The 23,103-nt window shown below is 39.9% G+C and overlaps 1 long non-coding RNA gene across 2 annotated transcripts in view; it reads left to right on the top strand.

Annotated features, from left to right (window-relative positions):
* LOC134477060 (uncharacterized) overlaps positions 1 to 23,103 on the top strand; it is a 262,057-nt gene that overhangs the window by 213,394 nt on the left and 25,560 nt on the right. The window contains exon 4 of one of the 2 annotated variants that reach the window (XR_010048972.1): positions 103 to 3,339. The exons of the other annotated variant lie outside the window; for it this stretch is intronic. This is a non-coding gene — a long non-coding RNA (uncharacterized LOC134477060). Of the gene's footprint in view, positions 1 to 102; positions 3,340 to 23,103 lie in introns of those variants that run through there. 2 annotated transcript variants of the gene reach the window in all.

Below are 23,103 nucleotides of genomic sequence, written 5' to 3'. Positions count from 1 at the left end.
ATGTTGGAGATCTACAGAGAAATTTTTCTCATTTTTAGCTGATATAGAAGAATTAAAACTTCTAAGTCTGTGAGGAAAACTAAAATGGTTCTTTCACTCTAGGCATCAGATGTTACGGCAATGAAAGATTTGAAGGCTTTATAACATCAAGTGAGAAGAAAGGTTGAGAGGTTCAAGTGACATAACTGAAGTTCTCAACATTAGCAACTCGGCCGAGACACCTAACGGCTTGGCACGTATCCATGCCCTGCAGCCTCCTGCATCACTGCTGCGTGTGTACGTACTGAAGGGTTTAATGAATCATAAACATATGATCACCTCATGGAAAAAAAATGTGTTGTGCCCAGTCCTCTTTTCCATAAAGAAAGCCCCATTGGGCAATGCAGACATGTGGAAACAGGCCACAAAAATGCAGCAAATTAGTCCTTGTTATCCTCTCATCCGTGCAGGAAAGTTTTAAAAGGTAATAAAGTCCTAGGGTCCTACAATTGGCACTTTAGCCTCTGTTCTTAGAGTAAAATATAGTGTGGGATAACTACTATACATCTAAGCATTTAGTTTAGCTTTTAATTCAAAGGGGATTTCAAATCATGCTGTCACCTGTTCCCAAGTTTTCCACTGCAGGTTACCATCCCAAAGTAACTCATTAAAATAAATGAAAACAAATAGGATTATGCAAGAAAAATGTCACTAGTGCTATTATAAAATAAGAATGTTTGGCACCACTCAATAAAGCTATAATTCTGAGCTGTAAATATAATCCGTGGAAATTCAGATGACATCTCAACTCATTAGTTCTGTTCCGTATTTGTGCTTGTGCTTGGAATAGATGATAATGTAGTCTTGTAGGATCCCAGCATCATAAGGGTCATTGTTTGCTCTAATGAACAATGATGCAATTCTATGCTATGATTATTCTTGTTTGTCAAGTATCCTGTTTATGTAATTTCTTAGCATCATGGGTAACCCTGTCATTCAAATTTGTGTACACCCATACCAAAAAGTCAAACCTATATACCTTTCAAAACAGTGTGTCTCGTCTTGCTTTTTAATTTTTACAGGATTTTCTGGGGCAGAGGCTGGGATAGAAATTTGGATGAATCATTTATATCATTTTCTAGTTTTTTTTTTCCCACTGTAAGCATTTGTTTAAAATTTAGTAATCCTTTTAGGAGATGTAACCTGATTGAGAAAGTGGGGTGAGGGACGGAAAGAAGAGATGAACTATCAGACGTAGAGAAGATGAACTTTCAGAAGGAAGCACAGGAACTTATTTGCCTGAATAAGCTGAAGTCTAAATCCAAAATAGGTGAGCTGGTATAAGACGTGCAGTGAGGGGCTGGGGATTTAGCTTAGCAACATAAGCGCCTGCCTGGCAAGTGCGAGGTCATAAGTTCGATCCCCCCCAAAAAAAGATGTGCAGTGATGCTTAGAAGGAAATTTAAATGTGTGTGTGCAACCCAGTGTGCTACAACCGCTGTGGGCTACGCGTGGTGTGCAACTGCAGCCCTACCACCCTTCAGCCAGCTAGTCTTCAGCCAGATGCACAGGGACTAGAAGATCAAAGCAACCAGGGCAGCCACATGTAAAGAGTACGCTTGATGCTAGGGGAATGTCAGGTTTTCAAGCATAGGACTCACAACCAGGGGGACAGAGGAACCCACAGAATGAATAGAAAAAGCTCTCGCCTCTGAGAACTCCTAACACATGGTATAGCAATGCTAAGGGAAAACTTTGTTGTCAGGAAATTCCCAGTTAGGTGCCCAGTGGAGTCTTGGAAATAAAACTAAGTGATGTAAGTTTTTCCAAATCGTGTCTTTCTTTTAAATGTGATTGGATAGTGTTTATGCCTTCTTTCTTCCTCTGAGAGGTTTAGTTCCTTCCTCTCCATGAGTTGTATCATAAATAAGGTTTGTATGATTATCACTTGAAACACTGAATAAGTTGGTGTAGGATATCATATGGATGGCTCTCCTGAAATATGAAAAGCTTATTTCCACTTAGCTAAATCTGGCTGTGTCTGATACACACAGAGCTGGCTAAGCCAGATCCCTTGCCCTTCAACTGGCTCTAAGCAGTGTAAGTAGGGCTAGCTGAGGTATGTATAATCTTGGAAGACAGTGAAACTCCGTTTTCTCACTGTTAGAGTTTCCCTGTAAATGGGGGAGCCCAATGGGATAGCCCAGCCAGTGCTCCAGGGTTATCAACTGGGATCCAGAGGTTTGACTTTCTAGGACTCAGAAGTTTAGGCAGCAGGAAGTGAAGCAACAGCCCCTAAACATCATATGCTACCTCAACTGTGTTATGCAGATTGATCTTTCTGCATATCGCTGCACATTGCAGAGGTGCTTTCTGGCCTCCTAGCTAGCTCAGCTCACAGTGCTCGTGGAATTCCTGCCATTCTCCCCACCACTCACCCTCTAGCGGCTCCCTTCTTCATGAGTTGACTGGGTTAGGCCCCGGGGCATATGGGAACCCCGTCTGGACCAGACTCAGGACCCCGTGGCTGCCTGTAACTATAAAATGTTAGAGTGTCTTTATTCTCTCCATTGGTTTCACTGAACATGGTAGATTGGAATTAATTTATCAGAATTCCAGTAATGTTTCTATGCAATCACAAACACAAACTTTCAGGAAAATGGCCTCTATAGGTTGAAGCCAATCCTAAAAAGTGAGGTGTCTCAAACTGAATTCAAAGCACGTAAGTTAGCAAATGTTCTTTAACTGGCTCTTGCTAGCTGTGTGAAATTAGGCCAATTATCTAGCAGCTTTTACACTATGGTTTTAATGTTTCCCCAAACTTGATATGTTGGAAATGCAATCTCCTGTACAAGTGTTGAGAATGGAGCAAAGCCATGAGGAGATCAATGTCGTCGTGTTAGGGGTGCACTTACTATAAAAGCCAGGTTAGCCCCTCTGGTTCTGTCACGTTCTCACCTCTTTCCTCTGTCACAGGATGAAGTAATTCTGGAAGAAAATGTCAGTGTGGGCCAAATTTATCCTCAGCTAGGTCTGGGTCCTTAAGGACCAACACTGGAAATTATAGAATTCCCAAAATCTTTGGAATTAAGATGAAGTCTCTGGCATTGTATGATCAAGGTTAAGATCAGTATATGTCTGGATTTTCCCAAGATGGGCCAGAATTATGTGTGTTGTCTTAATAAAGTTATTAATAAAATTTCTTTTGCTTTCCAAAGTATAAAAGTTTGAATGTTAAGTTATATAATTGGCACATCACAAAGTACTTTGGATGACTCTAAGCTTTCATGTGTAAGTCACTAATCAGGGGACTCTGTATTGACCCAAGGAGCCTGCTATTATCAGTGCTGCTGATAATGTGTGTAAGAAACATACATTTTTGGGAAGCTCTTCCTTGAAAAATACTCCAATGCACAGGAAGATACATCAGGATGGTTTTAGATGCAGGAAAGATACATTGATGGATAGTTTTAGATTTTTGATAACTCACTTGTTTGAGGGGAAAATTAACATAGCCAGCTCGTTAATTTCCTCTCAAACTGGTATTTTTCCATGTACTTCTCACCTGTCCTTTCAATGGAATTGTCTTAGCCTCTGAGCACTTACATGCATTTAACCATCATAACCTTGTAATATGTCGTACTATCCTTGTTCGTTGAATTTTCTTAACATATTCGCAAATTTAAATGTAAGGTGTTCTTTACTGGATATAAATGATAGATTCTTATTTAGACCTTAAAAACTAGGAATAGTTAAGTCCTGTAAAATTTCCTTCTACTAGTTTAACCTGTTCCATCTTAAAAATTCAGGTTTAACCAATTCTCTACCTGGATTTAATTTTCCATATTTGTATACATACATTTTATGGATGGGTGATGAGATGTGCTTGTTTTGGGTGACCCGTGTTATGAAATAAAATTTCCTCCTAATTCAGAGCAGACTAAATAACATGATGGTATAATCAAGATATTCACGGAAACTTAATGACAAATAAATTCCAAGAACTGCAGAAGGGCATTTCCCTTGTTTTTTGTTCCACACCCATTAAAATGAAATCTCTCTCTGGTAGAAACAGGGAGAAGCAAGGTGGAAGGGTTAGTTGGGGTGTACCTAGTTACAATGGGATTTTCCTTCTTTAATGTAAACTGAGGTATTAGACAGATATGAAAATAGAATGTATAGTCATTGTTACAGACATGGTGTTTGCACAAAAGTCTTCACATTAATAACAAAGAGAGTGTTTATGTTTAACAAGGCCATGCTGGTTGTTTTCTAACACTGTTGAAATGCTTCGCAAATTGAGAGAATCTTAAAATTCTAAAGTATCAAGGCTAAATCAACAGTGGGACTGATAGGGTGCTGGGTCGTGCGTGCCCAGAATCAGATCTTTCCTTAAGCCCCTAGGAGTTTTCATGTGAAGTTTCCCAAGCTGACTTTTCGGGGATGCGGGGTGGATACGATGGTATTCTTTAAGCAGAGAACTAACTATCTGTGAGTTTTTCCTGTGAAATCTGCAGATCTCAATAGGAATAAATGGGCTTAGATGGACCAAGACATGGTCTAAGAGTCTGCAGATGCAGGTTGAATATACACATGACCTTCATCAAAACACATATAAAGATGCTCTTCATTCAAGGGCACCGTACTGGCTTGGAGGATATCAGTTCTCCTTGGAGGACAGAGATACTGTTCCTGGTTGGATCTTTCACTTAAAATCACACATACTCCGTATGTGACCAGGACTGCTCTGGAACTCCAGAGTTCAAGCAGAACAGGAACCTTACCACTCAGCTTACGGACTGTGTCTGTTGAAGGAAACTTCCTATGAAGAGATTGCAAAAATGGAGAGTTGTGCGTTCTTTCCTTTTCTCCTCAACCCCATCTTCAGAAAGCAGAACAAGACCCCAGCATGCCAGTTTAGAATCTCTACCCAGACGTCCCTGAGCATGCACAGTCCTGACCTCCACTGCTTCCCATTCCCTCCACCGACCCGGTCCCAGGCTCCTACCTGAAAGGCTGTCCAGGGCAACGCTCCCTACCTGAGCTGTGGAATCCTCCGAACTCCTCTTTGTGTCTCTTTGTTAAGTGGGACCTGAAAAGCCCAGTCAACCTCCTATGGTTTCCGGTTTTTATGTTCCAGTTATGTTACACATTTTAAAATTTAACCCACAGGATTGCATACCTCCTATTTGCCTGACTCTGCTCTGGATATTTCGTACACATTTTCAAAACAGCATCATCCTTGCCGTCCTGGGACTGTCCTCCTAACTGCTTCCTGGTGGTCTATGCCCCGCCACAGGGCACAGGTTAAGTTAAGCTCTCAGCTCTCCTAACAAAGGCAGGTTTTACCGCAGTCCGAAATCTTAGTTGACAGCTGGAATTCAGGCAGACTGATACTAACTAAAACTATTGTATCATCTTCTGTCTTAAGGCCACCACGTCTAAGGTGACACGATTCTGTTTGCAGTTTTTATTTGCCATGTTATTGTATTTACCTGTGTGGGTTTTCACTCTGGTGTTTTGGATGTTAGCTACCACTTTGGAAACTGTTTCCTGTACATCACAGTAATAGTTAGTGTAGTGTCTATAAAATTTAGATTTTATTTTCCCTGCAGGAACTATAGAAGGACAGAACCTGCCAGACTATATCACATCCATCTGATGTCAAAGGAAATTCCCTTAAATCTTCTCATGTTCTTCACTTGCACTCAAACGCCATGATGCAGTAGAGTAGGGAAGGTTAGTTGACTGAACTTATTTCATGCTTCCTCTGGAAAGTGTTTAATTAGGTGAACAGTTCCAGGCTGACTAATACTTTTTGTTTGTACTTTCTTTTTCTTTCCAAATCAACATTTCACATAAATTTCCTGATGTAAATCTAATTCCCACTTGATAGATTTTCCCAAAATTACTTTAAAAAATCACTATTCTTGGTTTACTTGAATGAAATTCTGAATAAGGTTCACACGTTGCATTTGACTGTTAACTCATAAGACCTTGTAAACTTACATTACCTTCCTTTTTTGTATTTCTTTGTGTTTCTTTTGTGTTTTTATTTTCTATTGAGGAAATGCATACTGTATAGGTACTGTGTTCTATAGAATAATCCTACATTGCTTCCTACAAGAGTATTGTAACTTAGTCTCCTAGTCTGTATATTTCTGCTAAGCTGGAAATTAGATCATAAGGCTTGACTGAGCCACATTTAGGGAGGTTTTTTTATGCACAAGAAAGCAAGAACATGTGCGTAATGTTTGCTCACATCAGAAAACATAGAATGCCTCCATGTCATACTTCAAAGGTGCTAAAGCTAGTCAGGCCACTGAATTCAAGTGATGTTAGCCTAATTTCTGTGTTATAAAGTTCTTGTAGGTTTGAGAGGGTTATTTTAAAAGTTATTTTTCTGAATATGTGCAATCTGTGACTGTCTTTCAAAAATAAATGTACCGTGAAGAAAAGAAAAATTATCCTCACTCTTATGTTCCAAATTTAATACACACACACACACACACACACACACACAAGTGGCAGGAGTGCAGTTATGTATCCACCTTCTTCAGTTCACAGGAACCGAGGAGAGTACGTAGGTGCACTTCTGCTATGCAAAACATAGAAAACAAAGAGTCGTTGGCTGTAATTTTAGAGTCATCAGGCAATAAAAGCCCAAAGAAGCCAATAATCAGGAAACTATGCAACCAAAATATGCAACTCAATGTTAGGCTAAAATCAAAAATCAAAATTGACATCACTAGCAGATAATCTGTATATTTAAAATGTTAAAACCAAATAACACCACAGAACAAGTCAACATATTCTGATATCCGGAAGGTTTGGTTGTGGAAATTAGAATCTATAATATAGTACAGAATTCTATGGACAAAGCAGTTATCCTAGTAACACATGTTTTCAAGATAGTCCAGCTTAAACCAGCTATGTCTGGCTACAGTCTGGAACTGGAGGCTGCTAGTAACCATGAGCAGAATCTCTAGTATATTTTTCTTAATATTAGAATAATTCATTTTAGAGTTTTATAATGCAATAAACCAACAAAATAGATAGATTAAATTTTGTTTTTTATGTACTAAAATATGCACTCTAAATTCTGTTAAAATTGCTTAGCTTTATAAGGTTTATTTGAGTAGTCACGTACCAACTGCTCCAAAGATGAGCTATTTTGCTTTCTGTGTTACTGTCCAGCGTATGGAGATTTATGTTGAAAAGATGAAAGCAGCATGGGGCCCACTAATTCTGGGCCCAAAATAGAGTGCAGTGCCTCTGGTGGAAGAACAGAAGCTTTGGTACCTGCGTGTGAGTCCATCACCAGGAAATCCCTGATTAATGGCAGGCTGGAAGCTTTCTAGTCTACTTCAAGTAACGTGAGATTAGAATGAATGCACAAAAGTGCACTAACTGTGTTTCTCTGTTTCCTGATAGAATGCCACTCCCTACTCACTCCGCAGACCTCCGAAGTGTCATCAAAAATACACTCTGTTGTCACGACTAGAGTTTACTGCAGAGTTTTGGTTAGCTTATCGTGGGAAACACAGTATATTTTATTAACCCAGATAGGTTTTAAGATCTTTCTTTGAATTAAATTTTACTTTGCTTCAAAAAAGACTATATGTAAAGTGGCATAGTGGAAAATCTCAAAGAACTTTCTTTCATTGAGCTGGTTTTCTAAGTTATACCTTTGATTTTAACACTTAAAAAAAGAGGAAAGAAATCAGAGGATGGCTATGTACAAACTTGAATTTGTTATGAAATGTTATCAAGGATGCTGTCTAAAGTATCTGATATAAGCCTCCACTTGAACATTTTTTTCCTGGAGAGTGTTGCAAGGCAGAGTAAACAAAATTCTTTTCTTAAAAGACTGATAGTTTTCTTCTGTTTTAGTAAATAGACTATATTATCATAAGCTGCTACAAATATACATAAAGATATGGACAGCTATCTTAAAGAGAACAAGAGACATTATGGCAGCCATTGTTGATTTTCCTATTGTCTGGTTTTGAAGGCCTGTCATGCCTTCATTACTTTGTTCTGATCGCTCTTATACTATTTTGTTTTGCATGAATTCATTGTGTGTGAAGATATGGACAACTAGTTAGAAGAAAACAGACATTGTGGTAGCCTCTGTAGATCTCCTGTTGTCTTGCTGTGAAATCTGTGTCACTCACATTGTTTTCTTCTGATCTGCTTTATTCTGTTTTGTTTTACCCTTTTAAAATAAAAAACAAAGTACTCCAAAATATAATGTCTTAAACAGGTCAGAAATTTATTTTTACTTTAGGCAATATTCCCCAGATAACCAGCCTGCAACCAGGAAGAAGTTCTGCCGTCTTTGCACTCAACTTCTATCCTTGAGCTTAAAGTGACTTTTCCAAAACAAAAGGTAAAGTGATCGCAGAAATGGCTTCCTGAGTTACTTTCACTCCTTCTCACCAGCCAGAAATTAGTCTCTTGGCCATTCCTACATGTAAGGGAGGACAAGCACAGCATGACCATCAGGAATACATACTGTGAATAATCAGTTTTTACAGCATAGGGAGTTCCCAACAGCCTGCAAATCCAGAAAGTGCATGATCTTGAGTCCTCTCCATCAAGTCTGCATCTAACTCCTGAGATCTGGTGACCTGGAAAGTAAGACAAGTTATCTTCAGCCTCACCTTCCTCCCAAAATACCACAATAAAGGAAACTTTATGACCGTTTGGTTGTGGATAACCACAATACAAGCTCCCTCTCAGAAAATCAAGTGAGCATATAACAGTCACCAGTCCAGAGAAGTCATCAAAGCCCACAGGCAGAATCAGATGGTTAGATCTTTATACAGCCCCTGGAACGCCTCCTTTGTGCATTGCCCTCCCTGGTACTTTGGAGGAAGTTCCCTTGTCTCTTATTTTTCAGATCTACATATGAAGTGGGAGTGACCCTCTGCCTGCTGGTGAAAGTTTAGGAGGTGGGGTGGGGTGGGGTGGGAGTTACAAGCTTTTACAGGTCAGGACTATGGTTTCTTGGGTAACATCATCCCCTTAAAATTGAGACTTTTGATCTACTTGCTTGATGTGAGGTCCAGATCCCTGTAATCATTTCAAAAGGTCTCATCGACTCATAAATCTTAGATGGAAGATTCTGTTCTTTCATTTCCTGGTCAGCAAACTCAGCATGCCTCTTCCACCATATCGTTATAAACTTTCTGGAGGCCAGTGAAGCCACAGGATGGAGTGACAATGCAACGCCTTACTCCGTGCCTCAGCAGTGCCCTGTTGCCTAGCAGCGAACACGTGGTGTACTAAGTTCTGAGACAGACTTGAGGTCATAGTCATCTCTCCTTGTATTTCTGGTACAAAGTCAGTGCAAAAAACAAAACAAAACTCTGAGAAGAAAACATGGAAGAAAAGTTTCGTCATCTTTTCTTGGTAACAAGATACTGATGGTTTCTTGTATGTGACTCCAAAAGTTCAAAAACACCCAATGAATGACCGGATTTTCAGTCAATTTAGATTCAGACGTCAGGCAGGAGAAACATCCTGAAGGAGAAACCCCCACACACAAAACAAAACAAAACAAAACAAAACAAAACACAAAACAAGCCAAAGAGAAAGCGGGGGAGGGGCTAACCAGACAGGTGAACAGGTACAACATTAAACTAAAAAGCTTGTACGCAGCAAAGGAAACAACAGAGTTGAAAAGACAATTTACAGAATAGGAAAAAATATATTTACAAACTATGTATCTTATAAGAGGTTAATATCCAAAATACATAGAGAACTCTTGAAACTCAGTAGCAGAAAATAAAATTACCTGATAATAAAATTGGCAAAGAACCTTCCATATTTCTTTAAAGAATACACAAAATCTTCTGACAAGTGTATGAAAGAAATGTTCAATACCATTATTCCCCAAGGAAATACAAATCAAAAGAGCAATCACTGCACACTTGTTAGGAGAGCTACGCTTCTTAAAAATAGATATAACAAATAGTTTTAAGGATGTGAAGAAGTTGGAAGAGTTGTACACTGTTAATGGAAATGGAAATTAGTGTGGTTACTATTAAAAACGGTAATGGAAGCTCCCCCCCAAATCAAGAACTACCACATCATAATCACCCTCCTCTCACTTTTGGGTATCTATCCACAAGAACTGAAAACAGAATATCGAAGAGATACCTGCACTCTAGTGTTTTCTGTCGCATAATTCACAATAGCGTGTGTGTGTGTGTGTGTGTGTGTGTGTGTGTGTGTGTGTGTGTTTGCAGAGGGAGAGAGAGAGAGCAAAAGAGTTTCCCTCCCCCAAAAATGTATTCACACTTCAGCATCTCACTATGTTAATAAATGTCTGGAAGCTATTGGTCACCACTTTGAGCACCTCTCAAAATTGCAAGGGCCAAAGGCAATTTGTATTAGTTTCCTGATGTCTCAATAAACTTAATATTAAAATATTTATACAGGTTTTCTTTTCCTGATGCATACATCTAATATATAAATGTTACAGATTTAACTTTGAGCTTCCTGGTTTCCCAGGAAAAAACTAAAACAAGATAACTCAACTTTATAGTGATACTTTTAACTGCTTACAAATGTCTAGTTCTTTAGAAAATGATGTTTTGCATTACTTACAAGTAAGCCTAGTCATGTGATTAAATCTGGCCAATGAGATATGATTGGAAATGGTAGGTGCCACTCACAGGTATCCCTGTTACTGTACGGAGCATGCACTGAGATGAAACATGACGGCAGGAGCTGGAGTAGATATGTGGAGCCCAGAAAATTGTGTTTTATGGATAGCTGAATCTCTACTAACCTTTGGGCTCCTGCTTCGCTGAAGGTTCTGTACTTATGGATCTCTCCCCCCCCCACACACACACACATCTTGTTGTTGTCCATAATTCTCTACCTGTTTAGAAACTAGTATACAGAAGTGGAATCCTGTAGTAAATGAATAGATGACAAGAAACAGGCCCTGAGGACAAAGGTATTGAAATCTGGAAAGGAATTAGTGCTTTTCACACGATGTTAAACTTTTGGTAAAACTATTACCAATAATAAATGACTAGTAATTGCTGACTTTGGCAGAGCCTTACGAGGGATGAGAGTATTAAACTAGCAAGCAGAATTCTGCTCAGGAAGGCTCTTTTGATCAAACCCAGTGTTTAAATTAAGTGGAACTTTGCTAAGGCCTTGCATTTTTGGTATCCTATTCAAGACACAAAGATATTCCCCTATGTTTTCTTCTAGAAGTTTTATAGTTTTAGACTTTGGGTCTAAATCTTTAATTCATGTTACGTTGATCTTTGTGTACTAAAAAGTGGGTTCTGTGTATGAGAAGCTCCAGACAGTGTAAAGTGGGCCCAGGAAGCAGCAGTGTCTGGTGACTTTTGAGGTGCAGCGAGGAGCCTTGATGGTATAAAGTTTTATCATGCACTTATCTTTCCTGAGCATCCTTCAAGGGCTTTACACTAATGTATTACTTCATTGAAAGCAAAAGAATCTTGGGAGTAAAACAAGACCAGTTATGCGCCAGGAAACTTTAAGAACTGCTAACACCATCTTGTACTAGTTTACCAGCAGGGTTTGCAAACATTGTCTCATTTGACCTTCCAGGAACCCTGATGAGTAAGATGGATAAGGAAATGAGACCCAGAGAGGCAAGGAATTCTACAAGAGGCCGAGCTAGAATTCCAGCCTGATTTTCTGTGCCTCCCCAGACTCCGCACTGCATCACCCAATGAGCATCCTGATTATGCATCATTTCACAAGGAGTTGGCCTTATATCTAAAAACAAAGTCTGAGGATGTTTTTAATTGGGGGAATGGAAAAAATTTTAGATGAATGGTGTACAGAACATTTCAACATGAAAATACCACAAATGCTTTACTCCAAAACCTGAGAAAGAAATGTATCCTGTGCGGTGGAGGTGTTGGGCTGCTTCGCTGGTCCCCCGCTGCAATTGTTCTCTCCTTGGGGGCATTGTGCTGATTCTTTTCTTCTGAAGGGGCTTCTTCCCTTTAGCCATAAACATTTCTAAATCTTGCCCAATTTCTAGGAAAGAAAAACCCTCTCCCTTCTGCTGTCCAGGCTTCAGCTTATTTCTGTTGTCCTCAAGTCTCTCAACAACAGAGACAGTTCACCCTCAGCTCTGTTCTCTCGTTCCTCTGAGCACTGATACCTCTCTCAGCCAAACCGCTGATTATTCACTCATCAAATATTCAAAGGCTGTTTCTCGGTTCATTCCTCTCTTCCTCTTCCCACGGTATCCATCTGACATGACTGGCTCGCCCAACTTTTCTGTTTTGTCTTCCCTGCCTTTTCCTTCTACCTCTTCACTCTTTTTCTTTCTTTTTTTTTTTTTTTTTTTTGTCTTTTTCCTTTTTATCGGTACCAGGGATCGAACTCACGACTGCCTGCTTGCAAGGCAGGCGCGTATGCCGCTGAGCTAAATCTCCAGCCCCCTCTTCACTCTTTTTCAACATGCTTATTGAATCAACTTTCTCGGTCCATCTTCCAAATGTTGGATCCCTGAGTGTTTTCTGACTTCCCTCCTTTTCTGTTCTCACACGGTCCACTCTGTACATACCTATCTGTCTCCATTTCCGTTCTTAAGCTATCTTTATCCCCTGCCCATCACAGTCCCTGTCTTTATTCTTGTTGTAGTCAGGAGTTGTGCAGAGAACAATTAGAATCAGCACATGGAATTTATACTATTATTTTTATGATGGTCACCCAGAGTTAACACAAGAAAATACAGGAAATCTATCCACAACAACCAAAAACGTAGAATATTTAGCCAAGGGCCTGAATCCCACCCCACACCGATGTCCCACTTGAGTCCAGATGAAGAGCAAGAGCTTGTGACAATGCCTCCCACAAGTCCAAATGGAGTCTAGAGTCAACGAAGAGGACTCACGCCAGTCTGTTTTATGGATCCATGCTGGGAAGGCCCAAAGGCCAGTGGTGGAAGCCAGAAAGTCTATGCCAGCGAGGAGAAAGAGGTCTGCTGGTGGTGGTGCAGGCAGCTGAGCTAGTTAGAAACATTACAGGCAGTGAGATAGGGCTCGGTCCTCAACAGGGCCAGTGCAAACACCTGGCAGCTGCTGTGGCCAGGCCTCTGCTGTGGGCCAGGCCTCAAGGCAAAAGACCATACAAAAACACCCATATCCTGGGATTGGTATCCTAAATAGTTCCCATCCCCTAGGAAAGAGTCCCTGCTCTGTAAGAATGCCCGCTTTCTACCTGACTGGCTCCCCCATTTGTCTCCAATGTCATCAATTTTACCTGAACTATTGAGTTCCCAGTCTTCCCCCACCTTGAACCCATGGTTTTACTCTTAAAAGTCCCTGGAAAAGCCAGAGTCCTTGGCAACCCGCTCGGGACCCCTTCTGTCTCTCTCAGACAGAAGCTTTCTTTCAGTAAATATATTCTACTCTTCACCTCCGTTGTTCCTAAGATTCATTCTTCAATTTCAGAGAACACGAACTCATGGACATCATAGGTTGGGTTTTTATTCCCCTATATCAGTAAGTTGAGGGTTCTACTTTGGAACCGAGAAGCCACGCTCATAGTAAAGACCAGGTCTCCCCTGAAAAGTACCACAGCCATCTTCAGTGACTCGGAGGTCCTGAGCTCCTCTGCTGATAATAGTCAAGTACATACCAGGAAGCCAGCATGAGTAGTTCATCCTGGAGACCAAATGGCACACGTCTTCCCCTCCGGGGCCAGGAAGCAAAGCTCGATGTAATGACAGAGCTTCTCCAGGAGAACCAACGGCTCCAACAGCAACATGTAGGAGAACCCACAATGCCTCAGCGCCTCAATGCCTCAACACGCCAGTGCCTAACTTCTCCTTCTCCACATCTCTATTTATGCTGGCAACTTTTCTCTGGTGGCACATGTACGCACAGCTGATTTAATTCAGCTGGCATTAAGTTGACCACCAGTTTTTAATCCGTAACAATTCTCACACCCATTTCAGCCTCTATCCCTAGCTCTACCTCTGGCTGTATCTCTAGCATCTTATCTTTTCCTTTCAAATGGCCCACAAGCAACTGAAATTGAAGCTCTTCATTTTCCCCTTTCTTGGTCCTGGTTTTTACCCCACATTGCTCATAACGAAAGATTACACTGTCACCTCCTTCATTTCCTTTCACTGGCACTTAGATTCCTCGTGTCCAAAGAAGAGACCAGCCTTGTCTTTTCATTACCTAGAATCCAATTCTTCAAGACCTCCTGGCTCAGCCTTCTCGCCCTGCCTTGAATCTGCCTCCTCCTCCTCATCTTCCTCTGCCTGCTCAGATTGAAGTCATCCATGGCTCTTGCCTAAAGAGTTGCTAAAGGTTTCCAATTGGTCTCACCACTCTCAGATTCATTTCTGTCTAATCCAAACAGTCCAGCAAGTTGGTTTTGCTAAAACCTGCATCCAGTTCTCAAAATCCTCAGTAATGCCCCATAGGCTATCAAATGCTATCCCAATTTTTCTGTAGAGGGTGTAAAATCTTCAAGAGGTACATCCTATTTTTCTGTCTCCCCAGCCTCATCTCCTGCTATTCTTTTATCCTTTGGTTCTTTCTTTTAATTCTCTTCTCCCTGTTCTTCTTTTTGGTATGCTCTCCTCTCCAGACCTATCTACAGTCCCATATAATCTCTATTAAATCTTCTTGATTTCTCTGTATGGATGGTGATTCTTACCAAGAAATAAAAGGCTATACAGTGTTTGTTAAGGAAAATCTGCAGAAAAGAAGGACATACTTGGGCTAGGCTTCAAAGACGGGAAAAAGCCTTTTCCATGAAGATTGCCTTGGACTCAAGGATTGAAAATTCTATGTATTTTAATTACGCTGCTGTATCTGTAGTTTGTTTCTTCTGGTGGAGTGTGCCTTCCTTTAGTGTGGAGAGCATGTGGAAGCCCTTGTAATAGCTCTAGTGCTAAATACAGTTCCAGAGTTTTGTAGGCCTTGAAAAAATGTATTAGATCAGCCTGCCTCAGAATAGCCAAGGTCACTGAGCTCATTAATAAGTGGTTTGTTAAAGAGAAACGGCATCCATGCTTAGGAAGACCCATTCTGGAACCTTGACCTCATTAGCACCCTTCCCCACCTAATGTGCTACAGGCTCTGACCTCCCAAATGTTAACACTGCACATCAGCACGTGTGAGATAAGTACGTACACACCACGCGTCAGCGTGGAGCGTAGGAATGCAGTGTCATTTCACGTACTAAATGTGCGGTGGTTTTAAATCTCCTGGCTTAGTTTTGGATTAAAGCCAGATTTTCTAGCATTTGAATTCATTTTCTTTTGGAAAACATATCTTCCTGTTGCTAAGAAGAAAGATTTTACAAAGATTATTTTAAAGCTTAACTGGTTTCTTGAACATCAACTAATTCTCTTAATATAGTATTTTAATAGTACAAGTGTGAAAGAATCAAAGACATTTGGATTAATATCTCCCTAGAATATTCAGGCTGTTTAAAAATTTATAAGAGATATTTGAGGAAAATACATTTGGGGCTCCATCAGATCCCAAATGCTAAGTACTTCCATATATTTCATGAGCTCAAAGTGTGACCTCACAAGCCTCTTGGAATAAATATCTGTGTATTAATATTGTAAGTGACCTACTGAGTAACTAAAATTATCATTAATGCAGTGAAGCTCCTTAGGCCATAAGGTCTTATTTAAGCAACATGGCTGCTATTGTATTAGTCAGCTTTCAGTTGCTGTGACAAAATACCTGAGAAATCAGTTTAAAAGGGTGAAAAATTTATTTTGGCTCACAATTTCAGAGGATTAAGTCTATGGTCATTTGGCCCTGTTGCCTTTGGCCAAAACTGTATTTCATAGCTAGGAGTATATGGTGAAGAGAAAACTCACTTCATGGCACCAGAAGCAAAAAGAGAGAAGGGGCTGAAATCCCAACATGCCACTCAAGGGCACACCCTTACTAACCTAACTTCCTTCCTCTAGGTTCCACCTCCTAAAGGTTCCTCCATCTCCTAGCAACACCATCACCAGGGTAACAAGCTTTCAACACATGGGCGAGACCCAAACCATAACAGACAAAACTCCTGGGGTAGGCCTCCAGCTCAATTTCTCAGTTTGATCCAACTGATAACAGAGATGCTTACTTTCATGATCAGAAAAGAAGTCTGTTGGAGATTGGTGACCTTTGTATCACTTCTTTGTCATAAGGAGTGGAAATGCTGGATATGTAAAGGCAAGGGATGGATCGGAGGAGGGGAAGCCATATCTGGATCCTCCTTTCTCTTTAAAGGAAAGTCTTTCTCATTATGAAACTGTGGCCTCATTTGGCACAAAGTGAGGGCAGGCTGGGAATAACAGGGTAATTGCAGGTCATTATGAGCTAGTAGGATTAGTTAGTTTGTATAAACATATTCCAAGTCCAGCTATGTTTCATCTGAGCCTTACACAAAAAATACCAAAGTGACCTAGCTCTGGTTCAGTATCACAAATTGTTTATTAGTACAAGAGATCCCTAGAAGTCAATTAATTCTGGACACGGACATCTTGGGGAATTCATGTAACCCTCTCCATAGTGGTTATTTGAAAACCATATTAAATCAGGCCTTTGAGAAAGAGCCCAGAGAGTTATCCCACCTCAGATCCTGATGTGAAGCAGGGACAGTGAGTCTTTTGAAAGAACTTTCCTATTGTGAATGTCTTGTGACTTTGTTTGTTCCAGATGGATGTGAACAATTCAGTGTGCTGGACTGTGGCTTCCACATTTAGATAAGAATGATGCTTATATATGTCAATCCTAACATGCTTCTCTGGCTGTTACGACATAGTCTTCCTGGGCAGTCTTCAAGAAAGCCTTCAGGAAGCCCATTTTGCTTTTTGAGATATCTAATGAATCTCACTTCCATTTGCTACTCTGGGAAAGGCTCCCTAAATGTTTATTAAGCACTTCCTGTGGCCAGGAGCTGGGTTAGGGCTACCTAGATAATAGAAACCCAGAATAGGAAAAACAGTGTTAGATATTCAAGAAAATTATAGTCTGAATCTGGAGAAGAAAAGGGAAGAAACAGATACGTAAACAAATTGTAAACATTTAGGGAGATAAATACTGAAACAAACTTAAGGACCAAGTGCTAAGTGGGTACAAGTCCTTTGAGAAAGCCTTGCAGGAGAGGTGATTTTAAGTTGATAGGAACAATGGAAGGACTGATAGGAAGAGAGATCAGAAGGCTGAGGACTTTGTCTACAGGTCTCACTAGGATGACTTTTGATGAATTTTTCCTTTGCTCCTCTTATTTAGAGAGTAATTTGGTCTCTGTCTTCCTTAATTCTGTAATACCCTGTTTCTCATTCGTTCTCCTGACTTTTTGTCTTGCTGCCTTTGGCAGTCTTGACTCAATCCAAGTTAACCTGTATTGACATTTTACGTTTCTCAGCACTGTATCAGCCCCATGAGAGACGCTAGAAAAAGAAAGTCCTGTCTTTGCTGACTCAGGTCATAGTGTCCAGGGTGTGTGATGGGTCTGACCTTCAGGTCCTCACTGCACTGCCTTGGAAACAGGTTGATAAAGATTGTTCCCAAGTTTAAAAAAAAAAAAATTCCAAATGACAGTTGCTCAGCATTGTTTCCATTAGGAGGCTAGTAAAAATGTCACCAAATATTCTGGGCATGGATGTTGATGCTTCTAACATAAACAATGACTGAAACTTATGATGGTGTAGTACAAATCCTTTCTCATAACAAATGCATCCCCAGGAGAAGGATCACAAGCTGATTCGTTTATTATTTAGATACTTTAGGGCGAACACAGTTTTTCCAAATTCTGAAATTGTCTATTGCAAGAATATAGGCCTATGGGACACATAAATGTGGATTCACCTAGCATGAATATCTCCCAGGATTTAAAGACAAGGATACTTAACTTTCAGAAAAGCTACTGTGTTACATAAAGCTTCTCTGTACCTCTTACTGTTTAATTGATTTTATTTTTTACTTTATTATTGTCAAGGTAGAGAAACATTAGCCTAACTATTAGTTTGACTCAATAGACTCTCATGACTGAAAAAAATGAGTGGAAATAATTTCAAAATTAGTTTACGCTAATAATCACAGCTTCCCCGTATCTTAAGGAATAAAAATTAGGTTAGAACTATATTTCATATACCTAGAAAAATCTAAAAAACAAAGAAAGAGTTTCTACTGTGGCAATCCAGGCCAAGAGAGATTACACTAGATCTGTAGGGAGCGACTGTCAGACCAAGGAACTCATCATGCATTTAAGACAGCAAACTGGATCCTTTTCACCTAGGATGTACAGGAAAACATTGACTAGATTTGCCATTTGAGCTGTTTAAAACAACCCCCAGAAAACTCAACAGTCTTGGAATAAAACACACCAGCCAATAAACTTCAAACTAATTACTCTAAGAAGGCTCAATGTTTTTACCTCCTCTAGTCAAACTGGGTCACCAAAATTAATTAATTAATTAACAAGTCACATGACTCAGCTTCAATACTGACTATGAAAACAAGAGGCTTAATCTGTAGAATTTTTGTTTGTTTTCCAGTCCTGGGAATGTGTTCCAGGCCTTTGCTCTGAGCTGTATCTTGAGACCGTTTATTTTTTGAGACTAAATGGAGAAGTTGTCCTTGCTGTGCTTGAACTTGTGAAGCTTCCATCTCGCCCTCCAAGAGTAGCAGGATTACAGTCATGCACCATCATGCTTAGCCTCTCAAATTCTTCTGTTCGTCCTTTGTTTGATTGTCTGTTAAACATATGGATAGAGCTGTATGTGTTGATATATTTCATTTGTATTCTGGTAATGTGGGTGTATGTAAATGCCATTAATCACTTAATAAAACGAGTGACGCTCTTTTCATGTCAATTTGTGCTGAACCTGAACTTCTCATTCAAGGCAAGTATATTCATGGTGATTCGGATATTTCTGTGGAGTTGCCTGGCCCAATTGTTTCAAACTCTGTGGAGTCTGCAAAATATATTCTCATTTTCTATCTCATTTGATTCTCAAAGTTGACCTCTGGTAGGGTGAAAAGATTTGATTATTCATAATTCAGATTTGGGGGAAGCAGAGCCGGAAAGCTAATTTAGGCTCCTTCCATTACACTAATTTAAGCCTTAGTATCAGAGCTGAGATGTAAAGCTGAGTTTGTCCTCTCCCAGATCAGAATTGTTCCCACGGCACAGGAAATGCTGTGTGATAAAAGAAAACACAGGTCAGTGTGGGCCCATTCTGCCCTTGGCCAGCTGCCTGAGTTGGTTACTTCACAAAGCATAAGACCTGTCATGCATCAGAGCCTGGGCAGTGTGATGACCACCTGCCCCTTCAAACTGATCGTCTTCACATGTTTGTCTTTAGCTAGTGAGGGTGTGGAGAAACTGACTTACCAATAATGAAATTTGAACATTTCTTTGTTTTAACACTATTTGCCCTATGAGTCTACATCTTCCAAATCAAAAGCACTGATGACCATAGACTGCCTGGAGGAAAGTGAGGAAGAGCCCACACTACAGATTGAAAGGTTATTTGTTGAGCAAACTCTTTCAGAAATGCCCTTGCTTGAGCGTCTTTTCTCTCTCCCCTTGCCTTTCAAGGCTCAAACTTTTTGGCTCTGACACCCTGTTCTCAGCCTTATACTTCCTGAAATGTCCCTTTCTTGGGAGAAAAATTCAACTTCCTTATAGATTCTATCTCCAACCTTGTAACCTCCTTCCATAGAATCATATAATTATGGCAAGGATCAGTGTACTAACAACATTGATTTTTCTTGAATTTAACCTATCAAGGAACCAGAAATCTATAGATCAGTTGATCTCGTCATGTGATTCAATCCAAATGAGAGATTAATGATGTGCTAAGCAGAAGTGGTACCAATTTACACATCATCAGTTACAGAAAGAACTGCACAATGAAATTATTCTAAGTCAACAGATACCATATTCCTGATTTATTTCAAAATGTTTTAAGTCTCTTTTAGATGGCAGCTGCTCAATAGCATAACCCGTTCACTGGACTGTTTTCCCAAACTGCAATTTCTTTATCTTAAAAATGGGGATAGTACCCATACTACTGACTTGGCGATGATTAAATGATATAGCCTAATATTATGTATCTAAGCACGGGGTTTGTTTATGATAAGCATTTGGCAATTCTAACTCATCCCACCCCACTCCTCTAACACAGTGTGCCCACAATGTCCTATTTTTTTTTATTCTCTATCCTTAGCATGATGTGACAAATCCTAAGTACACACAAGTTATTTAAAGGATGTTTCTCAGCTGACTTTAGAGATTCTTTATCTATCTACCTATCTACCTATCTATCACCTTGAGTTTTTACCACCATACTTGCATATATATGTGCACAAATACACTATTTAAGGATATTCTTACATATATATTAGTCCAAATTTTTAGCATTTATTTGCAACACAAATTTATTTGACAATAAAAGCATTTTCCTTGTAAAAAAGATAAGAAATAAGAAATCGATTACTCAGGTTGTTAAACCATTGATTATTAATGCCTCAGGAAAAACGAAAGGTTAAACACCCATACCCACTGAAGTCATCATATTTATGGTAAGCATTTTAAGGTTTTATTTGGACAGCAAGGGGTTTTCCTTGCAGTAACAATGTTATCTACATAGGAAGGATAAAAGTACTATTTGAAGTGCTAGAGACCTGACATTTGGCCCCATAAAATTTTGTTTTAGCTTTTTAATTTTTCTTGTCTGAATAGAATGTAACTCCCACAACTGTATTTGCTATCTGACTCATGTTTTATTTGACTTCATTCTTAGCCCATCCATGGCATGTGATCATGTATTCAGTGAATATTTAAATTTTTTACTGCAAAAGAAACATCACCATTAATGCCCCTCAGAGTATTCCACTTCCCCTCAAACGTACTCATCCCATTATTCTTGCCACTTTCTGAAGCAGCTCTGGAAGACCTCTTTCCTGAGTGTCTTTACCAGTTGTGCTAAGAAATGCTATGAAGGCTGCTGCAAATGCCATGTGATGAAAGGCAGGCTTATAAAATCATCCAAGTGTGTTTTCATGTGCCATAGTCACTGGATCTGGCATACAACTTTTCCTTCTTCCCCAAAGTCAGAATGATCATGAAAGACACATTGGGATGGATTTGCACCATTGAGGCAGCCACATTAGTGCAATTAAAGAGGTTCACAATAAAGCACCTCCAGAATTGCATCAGAAAGTGCCAAGGAGGACGGGACAAATGTAATTAAAGGGAGAATCTTTTGAGGGAGGATCATTAGCAATGTATCTTTTACTGTAACAAACTTTTAAATTTAAGTATTTGCTGTATTTTTTATCACATGTCATTTGTAGTGCTTTGTATATTAGTACTGTATTTTGTAAATATGAAAAATGCTAGAAAATTCAAATAAGATTTTAAGGAAATTGATTATTTATTTAGTAAATAGCGCCATCTTAGCAAAAAAAATTCAAATTTGGTTTCTTTGTATATAAGGATTTCTAGAAAAAAATCATTAGCTACTTTGGTAATTCATATGCCAGTTGTGTTTCTTGAACATCAAATATTTCATTTTTTGTCTTGAACCTATCCTTAGTCATGCATTAAACACCACCTACATGACTTGTACGGTTAGATGACATTAGCCTCCTAATTGATGTAGAATTCCAAGTTAAAGGACTCTACAGAGTGAAGCTAAATGTGTAACAAGTTGCAAATAAAAACATATTTCCCATCTGCCCATCATGATCAATATACCTTCATAACTACCCGGTCATGCCTTAAGTGTCGTGGCACCCAGTGCTCAGCCTGTCTGTCTATTCCTGACCTTGGTTCTGACCTAGATCTCTAGGCATTTTGTGTGTGTGCCTGTGGACAATCCAGTCTTTATACAACAGTTCTGTCCATGTGTCTCTTCAAATAATCAACTAAGGGCACATTTTGAGCCTATGAGTAAATATATCATCTACTTGGACCCTTCCTTGGAGAACAGATCTAGGGAAAAGATTTATGCATGCCTTGAAAATACATTCTCACTATTGTGGGAAGGAACTCCCTGGGAATAGCAGAGCATATTTTAGAAGTAGGGGCACCTGGGAAAACACAGACTGTGGCAGGTCCCCTCCTTGTTTTGAGGACTTCTCATTTCGTGTGAAGGACACCTCTAGAGGAGGGACAGAGCGGAGTCCTTAAAGCCTGGATCCTTCTCTTTTTGAGTGTGAGAGAAGTGCTTTTGTCAGATAAGTAATTATGGTCTCGAGTAAGTGAAGATTCTTGCTTAATATTCCATTCGGGAGACAGTATAAACAGCAAACTCTCCGTTGGGGGCCATGGAGTACTTCTGATATGCAGCATTCTAGGGGGATGTAAAAAGGATGGGGTCACTGGGACTGTCAAGAGAAGTGTCATTTGAGCCAAGTCTTGCAAGGTAAAGCCCTGCTGAGAAAAATCTATTCTAGGTATGCGTGGCAAAGAGAGCCATAGGAGACTCACCTGAGAAACAGGCTGCGGTCAGTGTGGTGGGCTTTGAACCAGGCTTCAGTTATCAGAGGGGAAAGTGAGATGGAAAATAGTGAGGAGACCTTTGAAGAGACACGCATGAAGAGACAAGATAAAAAAAATGAATTTCGAAGCATCAGACAATTCTGATTTTTAGCCAGCAATAAACTTGAACATGTTTGTGTTTTTAAATAATAAAAATGATGGTCGCAGTATAGGGGAGTTTGAATTGGGAGTGTGGGTGGGAAATAAATTAAGAATCTGGTCCAGAACTGTCCAGATGAAAAGACAGTAAACTGGTCTAGGCCATGGCAATGCCTAGGAAAAGGCTGCCTTCAGTAGGCAGGGACATTCGCTGTGTGGGGAGCAGGATCCATTGTGACTTTGGGGATAAGGGAGGAGCAGGTAGCGGAGGACAGTGCTAAAATGGGAATCTAAGTTTTATACCCTGATTTACAATCAGTGTGATTTTGAGGCGACCTGAGCCCTCTCTGGATTCTCTTTATAAGGTCATCATAATTGTATGCACCCGCCCTACAGCCGTAGGCAGAAGAGCCATCCATAAATAAAATGGGGTGGGGTGGTGGCACCCTCTCCAAAGGAAGGTGACACATGTGTTTCCGAGATTACAGACCA

Source organism: Cavia porcellus, unplaced genomic scaffold, assembly GCF_034190915.1.
Source record: "Cavia porcellus strain 051 isolate PalLab524CR breed Dunkin Hartley unplaced genomic scaffold, mCavPor4.1 scaffold_7, whole genome shotgun sequence".
NCBI lineage: Eukaryota > Metazoa > Chordata > Mammalia > Rodentia > Caviidae > Cavia > Cavia porcellus.
Note: the sequence above shows the minus strand (reverse complement) of the source record. Positions and strands in the feature narration are given on the sequence as shown.